The 13,982-nt window shown below is 43.8% G+C and overlaps 1 protein-coding gene across 9 annotated transcripts in view; it reads right to left on the reverse strand.

Moving 5' to 3' along the window:
* epb41l2 (erythrocyte membrane protein band 4.1 like 2) overlaps nucleotides 1–11,446 on the reverse strand; it is a 46,447-nt gene extending 35,001 nt beyond the window's left edge. For 3 of the 9 annotated variants that reach the window (XM_060041794.1, XM_060041799.1, XM_060041791.1), the window contains exon 1: nucleotides 11,258–11,435. The gene's annotated coding sequence lies outside the window, so the exon portion shown is untranslated. Of the gene's footprint in view, nucleotides 1–11,257 lie in introns of all 9 variants that reach the window. The other 6 variants (XM_060041792.1, XM_060041790.1, XM_060041798.1 and 3 more) reach the window with 4 other exon arrangements.
* Between the last annotated feature and the right edge of the window lie 2,536 nt (nucleotides 11,447–13,982).

Raw genomic sequence — 13,982 nt, forward strand, 5'->3', positions numbered from 1 at the left:
AAAACATGCACATTAGGGAGTCATCAAGATCAACAGCTGTGTGGGCAACCAGGCCTGCCGCCCCCCACAAACACACACACTCACTCACTTAATCACACTTCAGCTTGTCATCGTCGCACATGACTTTAAACATTTTTCCAGAGACACATATGCATGCCAACAACATGTGGATCAAGTACCCACACCCACACCAAGCTGATCAAGTACCTGTACACACACACACAGAGGATGTGACGACACTCGGGGACCATGACAACGGAACCAAGGGCGAGCTGAGGTCAGAATTTATAGAGTGGCTGTGGATGCCTGCAGCCTGCTAGTGTTAAACCAGACCAGAGCCCCAAGGTTGTGTGTAGCGTACTTGAGGACGGACACACACACACACACACACACACACACACACACACACACACACACACACACACACACACACACACACACACACACACACACACACACACACACACACACACACACACACACACACACACACACACACACACACGAGATTACTTGGTCATTCATGGTCATTGATGTTTATTTTTAATCTGATGCTAGTTTTCAGATTTATCACTCATTCCCTGATGATACCTTCAATAATACAAGTGCGAGTACAAGCGCACGCAGACACAACCACAATTGAGTAAAAATAGAACAGGTCTCCTTACGCATGATTGGCTAATGAGGTGGAGGGCAGAGAGGAGGGAGAAGCGGGAGGAAAGAGGATGTCTAAAATGACATCCTGTGAGTTGCAGACATGATTTGCAAATCACAAAGAGATGAGAAAACAAGGCAGATTCTATAACCAGACAATTGTTTTTCCAGACCTGCAAATACACAGTTTTTTTAAGCGTCTGCCTTGTTTGTGATGCAGGAAGTGTTGCTGATGCAGGAAGGTTAACCTGGTCAGCTGTTGATCCAAATGTTGAGTTCAGTTGAAATAGCCTACAGATTCAAGTTATTCAAAATAGTCTCTTAGTCCACAGTTGGAGTGTACGTGTGCGTGTGTATCATAACTATCAAGACACCATTTCTTCTTCGCATCGCATCGTCCAAATCACCACAACATAACCCGCTATCTAGATTTAACTGTCACAACTAAAGACTGTGTGGTTTTGAGCTAATGATTTTGTTAAATTTAGTTTAGAATTTCCTGCTATCTCAATAGTTTCTCTGGAAACAGCGTAAAGATCCGGTCAAACCAAAAGCGGAGCTTATTTCTGCACGATGTAAATACATACTAAGTAAATGCAACGACACTATGAACATTATATGTCGGCTCAAATGGCACAGCGTGGTTCACGCAGATTTTGTGTGATTCTGCTTGCGCAAATTCGCCTCATTCACTCAAGTTGAAATATTAGCACTTTGCCACGAATTTTCACTTAATGCTGAATCTCTCGCGCAAGAAAGGTTTGCAGTGCGCGAGTAACGCAAGTAGAATATTTACTTTACTTTTGGTGTGACTGTGAACGCACCTTAATGGACATATAGGAAAACCATGGTTTAGGCTACTAGGAATACAGACTGTTGTAGTTAGTGGCAGACTATCCAGGCCACTATCCAGCTCAATGTGATCCAACACTAGTTGTAGTGGTCGTCCCTCTTGTTGACTCAAACCAGTTCTTCATCAATGGTTGAGCTGGCTTTGCTCGGGTTTTGAGTGAGTGTGTGAGCAGCATGTGTGTGAGAGGGAGAATAAATCTTGGCAGTGGACTGCATGTTTCTGAGAGATATTTGTCACTGCTGCTTAGTCCTTTTAAAACTCTAGAACCCTTCGTCCGTCCCCCTCTCCCTCTCCTTCTATTCCCCCCTTTTTCTCAGAGTGAGTCTCAGACTAGAGAGGACTTTCTTCTTATCCCACTCATCCCACTCTATCCTAATAAAATGTTTCTCTCTCCCGCCCTGGGAGCCCACTGATCTACCCCGTCCGCCTCTCTGTGTCCCTCGCCCAATCTCTCCTCTCATCTGCGCCTGCCTCAATCCCTTCTTTCCGGGGCCCTTTTCAATCTCTCCTCTTTATCTCTCTTTTGGCCGGCCTCCTCTCTCCATTTCCCACACCACAGTCCACTCGGACAATGGAGTCAACATTATTGCATGTTCATCATTGTGTCCCTCTCCTCTGCCTGCCTGCCCTCCGCCCCCGCCTTCTACAACCATAGGATCAATGGCTTATGGTTGGGGAACAATATCTGCATGCTTAGCATGTTATGTAACTATGCTAGCAAGCTGGGACATTGACACAGTAGGACTTCCCGTTTACAAGTGAACTAGAAAGTATCATCAAAGACCCGGTCACCATATGCCAGCGTACACACGTATCCATCCAAGTTCTGCCAGGGTCTGAGGTTGTGTCTTGAAAACATGCGTTTTCCTTGAGAGATCTAAACGCCCACTATGTGTGGTTAGTTATAAGCGAGTGTGCTAAAAAGGTTTTGAATCTATCAAAACTCAGGAGGATGACCGACGCTAATGCAGCAGCATACCTAATAGTAATACCCTGGATGTCCTTCTGACTGAAACAGTTTTACAAACACTACCTAGGTGTAACTTCAAATGGGACTCTTTGGTATGGGATGCATTGCATTCAAAAGAGTGATGACGGATTAGAAACACACAGGCTTTCATAACCCTTGATTGAAGATTTACAACCCCATATATAGGGTAAATAGTTTTTCACTAATAGTCCATAGCTGGTTAGTTGCTGGTGATTACATGGATGGATTAAGTTAGAGAGATTAACATCTTACTTCGTTGTGCCCTTTAACCATGCAGTACTTCCCCACTCTTCATCTTCCTCCTTCTCAATTCCCTTTTATCTTATCCATTCTTTTGTCCAACTTGTGTATACAATCAACATCCGCTTCTGATATGCAGATCATGCCTGCCCCCCTCACTTCAGTCCCTCCCTCCTCATCTTCTTTCATCCGTCCTTCAGAGCTCTGTAGCTCTAGAGCTCCCCCCAACCCTAGTTGTGGAGTGGCATGCAATTTAGGGAAGGGGGGGAGAAGAAGTGAGGGACAGAGCGCAAGTGTGAGCTAGTGGGGTAAAGGGCTTTGGAGAACCACAAACAAAAGGTCAAGGAGAGGAGGATGGAGAGCAAGAAACAAGGTTACAATGAGAGGGGCGGTAATGAAGTGTGTATAATAGGAGTGGGAAGAGAGCGGGAGTGTGAAATACGGAGAAAGGGAGTGGGTAGGGTTTTAACATGTTGTTTGGTCTCCCAGGGTCAAGTTCAAGGGGAGACGCCTACGCAAGGCATTCAACATGTCCCAAAGGCTCGGATCCATGCCTCTTCATGGAACTGCCTACACACGACCACCTTGAAACCTTCCGGCAACATGACTCCCAACCCCCCTTGGTTCAGATGATAGGTTTATGACACAGTGATTTATAGTGTAATAGTTTATTTAATAGTATATGTATTAGTTTGAGTAAATAAACCATTATTTGCACTGATAAAAGATCCCCAGTGAGAAATGAATACAGACGGAAAGCTATAGAAATTCTCTCATCTTGTTTACTTCCAAATAAAAAAAGTATTCCTCAGAAGAGCCATTAATAAGGGGAAGTAAGTAGGCAAGAAAGTAAGGCAAAGCAAAAGGAGGAAAGTAATAAGAAAATACTTGATTGAGCCTGACTGGGAAAATCTGTTGCTCCGTCATAGCCTTACCTCAAAGCCCAGTGTGCGTTTCATCCCAGAGACCCCTTGATCTGCTGGAAAATTAACTCCAAGATGCTTCACTATAGGCAGCCAGCAAAGAAAGCTTTATACAAGCAATTTGTTGTACCATTCGTCACAAGGAGGAGATTACGGAGTAGTGTGTAAATGACAGACTCACGCCCACGTACACGGTCAAGGTTTCATGCCTGCAGTGCTATTATCCACATTGCCAGGGGCATCAATCACAACTAGGGCCCGACCGATTTATCGGCCTGCCGATTTAATCTGCCGATTATAGCCTTTTTGAAAATAATCGGCATCGGCCAAAAAGTCGCAGATTACAACCGTTTTTTTTTTTTTTTTTTTAATGTTATTGCGATTTGTATCCTGCAGATTGCGCTCCTACTCGCCTTGCTAACTAACAACTTTAGCTGGAGTAAAAAAGAGGAGATTGAATTTTACCATACAACATGAAAGCACGCTCGCTCAGGCAGCTGCGCGCTCACCTCACCAATGTACACAAGACGCGTTGTTTGAGCATGTTGTGCCTGTTTTTCTTTAGGTCCCAGGCCATGTTAATTTGTTATACTGTAGACTCTAACGGTGAGACCATACTGCTCAGCACGCACGTGTTAGTCACTGCTCACGAGCGCAGCACATTGGGAGTTAGTTATTTATTTTACATTTTACATTACACTAATTTTTGACTGTAAATGTATTCTAAAACACTCAAAGGTTCTGCATCAATTCACATATTCGTCAAAAGTGTTTAAAGTATATTTAAGGTATCAAAAACTACGTTTTATATGTTTTTTTCTTTTTTTTTTTTAATCGGCCGATTAAATCGTAATCGGAATTTTTCTCTGAAAATAATCGGCATCGGCATCGGCACTCAAAAATCAATATCGGTCGGGCCCTAATCACAACGCAGAAAAAAACGTGCATTGTGCAGAGGCACAGACACAGACAAGCACATGCACAGCTCTTCCATATCAACTTTATCTGCCATAGGGTTATAAGAGAGCTATTCCACAGTGAAGTGCTTTCTACATTGCAGGCCCATGGCTACAATCCCTTATTTTATAGCAGACACCCCCAAGAGAAAAACAAAAACAACCAAGTAAAAATACATCACAGCGGACATCTAGCTTTTCAGCTGACAGGTTTTCCTCTACAATCAGCTTAAAATGTTTGCCCCTAATGCATTGTGTAATAGGATAAATTACAAGGAATCCTGAAGACTTTACAAATAAAAATGAATACAACACACCCTAGGGTTCAAAAGTTAATGAAAGACTATTTTGCTGTGGCAACCAAATTAATAACACTACAGCTATATTCAGCCGTGGCAAGTGGAGATTTCAGCAGATTTTTTTATCGATACGCTGAAAAAAAAAGACATGACGCTGAACAATCACTAACCGTATCAAAGCATTCAGGGTGCAATGTGCGCGAGTGCGTGCGTGTTTTCTCTCACTTTCTTTGTGTCAGAGGAAATGGTATCATAGCATAGGTCACACCCAAAACCCACAAAGTAAAGGAAATGGCAAAAGATTAGCATTACTGACAATAATACGCATTTTTCAATCTGAACACACAAACACACTCTGTCTCATCCAACTATTTGTCCATCTGCCGTGGTGGAAAATGTGCTTACAAGCGCAAATCAGCGACCACTGAATCTCACAAACATGATGGCCATGTCCAAATTTCAAAACAGCCCCGTCCCTTACACTGGCAAGCCCTATAGACACTGGATTATAACTGGGATTATCCATGTCACAGCTGTCCCTCAGTCAGCCCGTTCCACCCGACCGTTCATCCATCTATTTCTGTGCATTTACCAGTTGGTCTGAATGCATTTTCCCGAGGTGGTGATAACACTGATGGTGGTGTGATTATCCGTGTACACAGATGATCATTCTTGTTATGTATTCAACATTTCCTCCTTATTCCCTGGGGTTTCCCCCATGAATACCATTCCCACCGCCAGCAATGCCTGTATATTACAGCTCTACTGGTTTGTCAAAAGACAAAGCCTCCCATTCTAAACTTCCCTTTTTATTAATCATAACTTCTGCAATTACTTTTCAAAGAAATCCACCTACACCCTCCACTATTATGACTCCCGCAAAACCCATTTCAGGTGTACAATACAAGCTTGTGTGCAACCCACACCCACGCATGCACCACCACCCATGCTGGTGTATCCACCAGCCAGCGCCCCCTCCCTCCGTCTCTTTCTGTGAGAGAATAATAGGTCAGCTCATAACTACTTTTGTTATCTGCTAAACTCCCCTATTCAACAATTAAGGCAGTCAGCCGCAAGGGCTCTGCCTGCAAGTTGTGTGTGTACGTGGGAGAGCGAGAGTGAGAGCGAGTGAGAGAGAGGGTCAAACGAGAGAACATTAGACAAAAAACGTTTCGAGCCCCCGAGTGCTTTGAAAGGAAAAAGGGAGACGCGCTACATTTAAAAGATTATACGACTGAGGTAGCGTGTTGTTGAACCTGTAGGAAATAAAACCGGGAAAGTTGAACTGATCTTTTTTTTTGCAAGAGTGGGTGTGGTGTGGGGTATTGTCAAGGCAACACAGGACCGATACATTCAGGGATTAGGGTTGCATGTGGTGTGACGATCATCTGGATGGACATCAAGATGCACTGGTGCTGTTGAAAGCCAAAGGGCTAAAGTCTAAACTAAATCCGTATACAAATCTTGGAAAAGGCCGGGAACATGGGATCTACAGCATACAAGAAACCAGAGCCTAGCCTACATCACTGAACGCTATTGGAGGGACCCAATGAATATCTCTGGTTTACCAAATGTTTACACTCTAGCTTGCACTTGTATTGTTGCTTTAGTAAAATATCTAGGAGCTTGCAGCGCACACACACACACACACACACACACACACACACACACACACACACACACACACACACACACACACACACACACACACACACACACACACACACACACACACACACACACACACACACACACACACACACACACACACACACACACACACACACACACACACACACACACACACACCGCTAGATGACTTAGCCTTACCCATAACCCCCGACTCACTCACTAAAATAGCATTTCCTCTAGGATGGACAATCAGAGAATGCGCTCATTAAGGTGGAGTACTACTGAAGAAATTCAGTTCACAGGGTTAAAATAAAAACACACACTTTTCAGTTACTGATTGTCAGGGATGCTGTACCAGGCAAGATACCTTATACCTCCATAATAAGCCAACCAGTTAATGTTGTGATTAGCCAATTTCTGTTAGTTAACCTCTCTACTTTCTAAAATGTAGTTTCTGACCCATCATTCTCTCCTCCTGACCATTTAAATTGCAGTTGAACATCTATTTATTTATTAATTCAAGCAGCACAAATGGTTTCTTTAATAACTGAATACTGGTGTATCAGATTTAAATTGATCTGCTGATATTAACAGCTGTAGTGGCATGTGAATCACTGCTCTAATTTCTTATTTATTGACTTTTTGTTCTCCAACAGTTGGGTTCATGTTCCCTTTGGGAGAATGTGACCCTTTGCTGATTAATCTGTTTTTAACCACATCTGGCCGCCGGCCAAAAAGCCACAGCAAACCCCCCCCCCCCCCCACTCTGCCTTCAAAATCTCCCCCTTTTGTCCCATCATTTCCTTCTGTCTTTTTCCCCCCTTTGGTCAAAGACCCAGACCCTTTCCCTGGGCTCCCTCAGCCCCTCCCCGCGCACACGTGCTCATCACCCTACTCTCCCACCGATATCGCCTCCCCTTTCATCGACACACACACACACACTTCCCCTCCCCACCCCTCCTCTCCCACCGTCGCTCGCCCCTTACCCTCTGTTACGGTAATAAGCGGAACCTTACATTACATTACAGTTTCCATTCATCCGTGGGCCCTCTGATCTGTGCTGTGTGAATGGCTGTCGCGCAGCGTGGGATCGCATGGCAGCAGGGAGCGCTGCGGGGCTATTGGCCAACGCTCCCCTCTGGTCAGGCTCCAGCACTGTCAAGCATGTCCGTCTGAAAACAGGACAGTCCCAAGGACGCATGCGAGCGCCACTCCTGATTGTTTGTTTTCCGCGCCGGGCCTGGACTTGTGCAACTGATTACCATCGAGTAGGCAAATTTACACATCCGCCTTTTTGGCCTTATCTTTTCCTAGATATTTGATCTATACAATATACACAAACATTTTTACATGCAAATCAATGTTTTTACATGCCATTGCTCTCATTGCTAAACTACTGTACGGATGTGAGGTCAATGGCATAAGTTTCTGCTACACTTCTAGGGCAATAACATAATAAATTATGTCAAGGTCCAATGGACATTTTCATCCCCAAGAGTAAGCCCCTCTTTCTCTGATCCACTTCCACTTCGACCTCCATTTAATGCTGTATGCGAAAGGCATACACACAAACACACACCAAAAAGACACATGCAATGAGCGAGTGAATGTAGGACAATGTATCATGAATGTGGGTCTCTTTGTGAATGACAGCTGATGAGATAGATCCTGTTGAAAAAACAAGGTCAGTGTAAACACACACACACTGAGTGACACACACACACACACACTACTGACACACACAGACATAGCGATGTTCCCATAGCCTTTCCGAATGGTTAGGCAATATCGCTCTCCCTGTCGCCCTTAGTCAGTCTCTCTGTTCCCCCCTCTAACTCTACCCATATCCTCTGCCTCTTTGTTCCTCTTCATCCCTCTAATTTTGTCAGACTTTTACTACCAGCAGCGTTGCTTTCCTCTCATCTCCAGCGTGACTGTACCTGCCTCTTTCATCCATCTTACTGGCTGGGACCCGTTTCAACTAGTGCTTCACCTGTGTAACTCATAGTTAAGAGGGGCCATGGTACTCCCAGCCCCCTATTAAGCCCAAGGGAGCAGCAGCACCCTTGGGTTGGGAGAGAGTTGGTTTTGTCGTTCAAGGCAACCTTGGCCATGCAATTCACCGGCCGAGTCTATCAAGCAATCTGCAAGGCTACTCACTGAGGGCCGGCCAAATTCCCTGTGTGTGTGTGTGTGTGTGTGTGTGTGTGTGTGTGTGTGTGTGTGTGTGTGTGTGTGTGTGTGTGTGTGTGTGTGTGTGTGTGTGTGTGTGTGTGTGTGTGTGTGTGTGTGTGTGTGTGTGTGTGTGGTGAGGAACGGAGAAAGAGAGGGAAAGCTAGAGAATAACACAGTTGTACCGTTGGGGCAGTCAGCTGACACTTGGCTAATAACTAACGCCTGTCTGGCCGTGGCAGCGCACCAGCGACATTCCATCCAAATATGTCATAAAAACATGATAAAATAAAAAACGGTTGCATTATCTTTCGTTGGGTGGTCTTTGACACAGAAACGAACGCCACGTTGAAAATGAGTTGTGCCATCGTTTGGAGTTAGTTTTAGCCACCTTTTAATGAGAAGATTCTCCTACCAGAAGGACCAATTAGGTCTGCTCATTAGCGGAGCCCCACAGAGCACCGCTCCACAGAGTCCTAGTGTTCTACCCAGCCGGCCGGCGGGGGCTCGGCTCTGGAGCGGATTGTAATAAGTTTGCTACATACATAGCAAGGCCGGTCAGCAAGGTCACCCAGAGTGTGCAAGCTCACATCAAAACTACCCCAAAAACTAAAGTGAGAGGTGAAAGATCGTACATTTCATAGGAATAATGAGAATTTCCTGTCGTGTCTAGCGTTAGCCCAACATGCATCCCTCTCTGAGCTGGGCAGATTCAAGGCGACACTGTCCTAGCATGTCATCGGAATCTAAAAACAAGGGACTTGTGAAAATAGGATAATGAGAACAGGAAACGAGGAGTCACTAATTGAGGTGAATGCCGGGCAAGCGGGAAGTAAGCTCCAAATCTCATTAGCGAGATACTTTATCTAGCATCCCTATTGTGCATGCAGAATTAATAGATTGAAATGCCTTCAGTTCACTCATATCAAACATACTATGTTTTGCTTTTGACAGAGAATCGAGAGGATCTAGGACAACCAGCAAGCCAAAATAATTGGTATTGAGCAAGGGTGTAGTATACAGTTTCAGTTTGGATTTAAAAACAACATATTATTTTCCCTCTGTCTGTCACAGGGCATAAGATGAGGAGAGCTCAAGAGGAGATACTTCTGTGGGGAATACCGAGATGATGACTAGTTTGGCTCAGGGCTTTGGTGCCCGGCCGGGCACCAACATATACTTGGGTTTGGATATTAAAAAGGTGGTTCCTAATTCCTTAAGTGCCCAGCCAGCTGCCCTGATAAAAGGGTGTCTGTCTCAGTCTGACTGAGTCTTTTCGTCTTTAGTTATTTTGTATGCTGCAGGACAAATGACACCCTGACTTGCAGGACGCACCTAACAACTAGCTGCTGAAAAAGACAGACTAACACAAGAGAACTATGAGATTATTAGAGCCACTCGCCGTAAACAATCTACGATAACTCTTCAATGTAAAAAGTACAACAGTGAAAATGTCCGAACTCTCTGGATACGCAAGCAAAACTTTAAGCCCTGATAATGTACTCGTAGGGGTACTGCTTGTCTGAGAACTACTTTAGCCACCAGCCATCTGTCAATCTGCCCCTAAGAATTTCACCACACACACACACACACACACACACACACACACACACACACACACACACACACACACACACACACACACACACACACACACACACACACACACACACACACACACACACACACATTTAAATGCTTGCAAAAACATGGAACACCTAAACTAGTCTATCCTACTTTAGAAGAGTTTGCACAAGAGTTTAGATTTTTCATCATGTTTTAAATCAAACATTTCGAAACTTTGGCCTAAAAACAAACGGTCAACTGGCTTTATCGATAAAGGCCGAGTGTCCCAGTACTTTGAATCTATTGGCAATCGCTCATAATAAAAACCGACTTGTGGTATGTTGCTTCTGAGCCAAGGCACACATGCTATGCAAACATCTGGCCATTCAACTTCAGTCCCCTGCAGGGAAGCAGCTTTAATCTAACATAACATAGACATGTACTGTGAACCGTGTCCTCTTGGTTTTATGCGTAGGGAGCCTGTTCAAAACTTGCCGCGTAATGTGAGCAGTAGTGCATTTACCCTAGGTAAACATCCGTAACGTAGGAACGCCGAGAGGCGCGGGCAGCAGATTTTTACTCTCACGTGAGGTCCATTAATGCGAAATGTAGCCATCAACCCCCGGCGATCGTTGACGTACAACACCAATACGATCTTTAAGAAGACACGGCTGAATAACGTCGTAATTGAGATAGCACGGTAGAGATAGGTGCCTTGAAATATCTTTGCATCGAAGGTATGAATGCTAAGATGGATAGCGACATTGGCTAGTACGTGAAGCCTCGCTGAAGGGTTTAAAAGGTGGCTAGCTACAGCCCAGCCCAACGTTGACGCTGGTCAGCGTTAGCATCTGATGAACACCAACTGTGCGTTTGAATTGGTTTATCTCTCACAAAATACGCCGACAATCATAAAAATATCACATGTGTCATGATATTCACGTGGATTGAAGGGATAAGACAAACATTACCTGGTGAAATTCCCCCACAACGTGAAAAAACTTTTCCAAACGCGGTACCTCACTGTCCTCTCGGAAAAAACGTTATGTCCCTCCGCTCGCGATCCAAACCTCAAATAGGGGATCTCACACCGAAAACCTGGCTCGAGCTCAAAGAAAACCTGCAGACCACATACAAGACCCGCCCCTTTACAGTGAAAAACACACTGGGGTTGTTTTCATTGGTCCAGCGAAGTTACTGTATCACATTTTACGATATGATTGGTTCGCCCATTTGTCAGTATAGGATTGATTGCAGTGCGAAAGTGCTTATGCGGTGACACAGTGACGTCTAGTGGGGAGAACGATATACGCCAAATTATGTTTTGAGGATATTTCATATGGCATACGATACGTGACTTCAGCGCTATGTAATTGTATTATATCCAGATAAAATAAAATAAATGCTTCTACGAGAACTTTTCTATAATATATGATCACATCGTCTACACAGAGAGAGAGAGAGAGAGAGAGAGAGAGAGAGAGAGAGAGAGAGAGAGAGAGAGAGAGAGAGAGAGAGAGAAAGAGAGAGAGAGAGAGAGAGAGAGAGAGAGAGAGAGAGAGAGAGAGAGAGATTATATTATGCTCTATTATATTGTAAATAATAAATTATAGTTAAATCCAAAAATTATAAATGTTATTTGTACGGAAATATTTCTTTCAATTTAGGCTCTGCAAAAAAAAGGCAAGCAAACGTCTTGCCTGTTCATTTGCCTTTCACCTTCAATGATCTCGTCTGACTCAAAAACATTCAAATTCTCTCTCTCTTGCTCATCGTCTCTCTCTTTTGCTCACCTTCTCACCTTCTCTCTCTCTCTCTCTCTCTCTCTCTCTCTCTCTCTCTCTCTCTCTCTCTCTCTCTCTCTCTCTCATGCAGAAAAGCCCACAAACTACCTTTTTACACAAGAGCGAGAGCTTGCTGAAGGTCAGCTAATTGGCTTATCAGTTATTGGCAAACTGAGTGGCCAATTACTGCTATTTGGCCAACTGAGTATCTCAAAAAAGTGACAGTTAACATATTAGTTTGAAAACGAATCATAAAATGCACATCAGGGGTGTAATGATAAACTTATTTTACTATTCAAGATCGGACATTGATCTAATTTTGATTTTATTGTCCATTTTTGAGACATCGATAGGGGCCTATATATAATGCCATGGATTCAACAACAGAACAGTGATATGGTAAAAATAGATCAATAAATAATGCTCTTTAATGGTAACAGAAGAGATCAATATTGCGATGTATTTCTACATGTAAAATAAACAAGAGAGGATTAATCAGAGCACATTTTGATATTCTGAAGTGAATGGCGTTACAGCCCCAATGAGAAAGCATCAACATCAACACTTGAACCCGTGTGGGCCTCGTTGTCATGGAAACTCACCGCCCGCCGAGCAGCAGAAAATCCACATGAGACACGCAGCAGGCCCAGGGTTTGATCGAACAAAACACACACACACACACACACGCACACACACACACACACACACACACACACACACACACACACACACACACACACACACACACACACACACGCACACACACACACACACACACACACACACACACACACACACACACACACACACACACACACACACACAAGCACACGCACGATTAGACATTTAATTAAACATTTAATTTACATATTGTTCAGATATTTATTTTTACATTCTGCATGTTCATTGGGAGCATCTTCAGTTTGGCAGAGAGAGGGAAGAGAAAGGGGAACAGGAAACCTCAGAATTGCTTCCTGCTCCACCCACGTCGGATATATAGCTCACTATTTTTGCCCCTGCTGAGCAGGAATAACCCTTTATGTTGTTTTCTATTTCTTTAGGTATCTCCCTGCCATAATACATTATTTCTATTTGTAAATAGAACATCTACACTTGAGATTAAAGCCTTTGCTTTGGTCTGACTGATACCATGCTGAATGAAATCTGCTTCCAGGACCAAATGTATCGACCACGTACATACATTTATAGAAATTAGGGGGAAATAATGTTCTGTGAAAATAAATATAAACATAGTCTTGATGTTAAGATATCTAAATAGCCACAACTGTGATTATCAATATAGTCTTGCCGAATGCTGAACCATTTAAAGAAGACAATGTACCTCATTGGTATTTATCATCCACACCGACTGTTCCCTGAATAGTCCTCCAGCGTCAATTAAATGTTAAATCCTCTCCTTCTTCTATCATTGTCTCCCCTTCTACTCTTAAAGGACGGTTCTTCACTCCATTGTAAATAAATCTCAAATCTCAACGGTGGCGTTGCCTTCCATCCGCACGTAATCGCCAGGGTCAGGTGAAGCCCAGCTTCAAACTGAAGGACGAGGTGTGTAGCACTAAGCTACTATGTTGTTGCACTCGCAGTGCTAAACAGAGAGCACTATGGGAATCAAGAGTCTAAGCAGCTAAGCATCTATCGTCCAGGTTCCATCGCATGGATGAGATCAGGCCTTGGCTGATTCTCTCAGGGATTAGAGAGCCTCTCTGGAGAGAATTACCCTGACGCAACCATCTGGACAGATCAAAACAAATAACTAAAATAGGCCTCAACTGTGCATAGAGTACTACAGTTACACAGAGTCAATCCTTTACTCTGGTTGGAGGGGAAATAACAATATATTCGACAACATTGTATCAAAAAGGTCCATTTATAACAAATCGAACAAGAACTT

The sequence above is a fragment of the Gadus macrocephalus genome, chromosome 21 (assembly GCF_031168955.1).
Source record: "Gadus macrocephalus chromosome 21, ASM3116895v1".
NCBI lineage: Eukaryota > Metazoa > Chordata > Actinopteri > Gadiformes > Gadidae > Gadus > Gadus macrocephalus.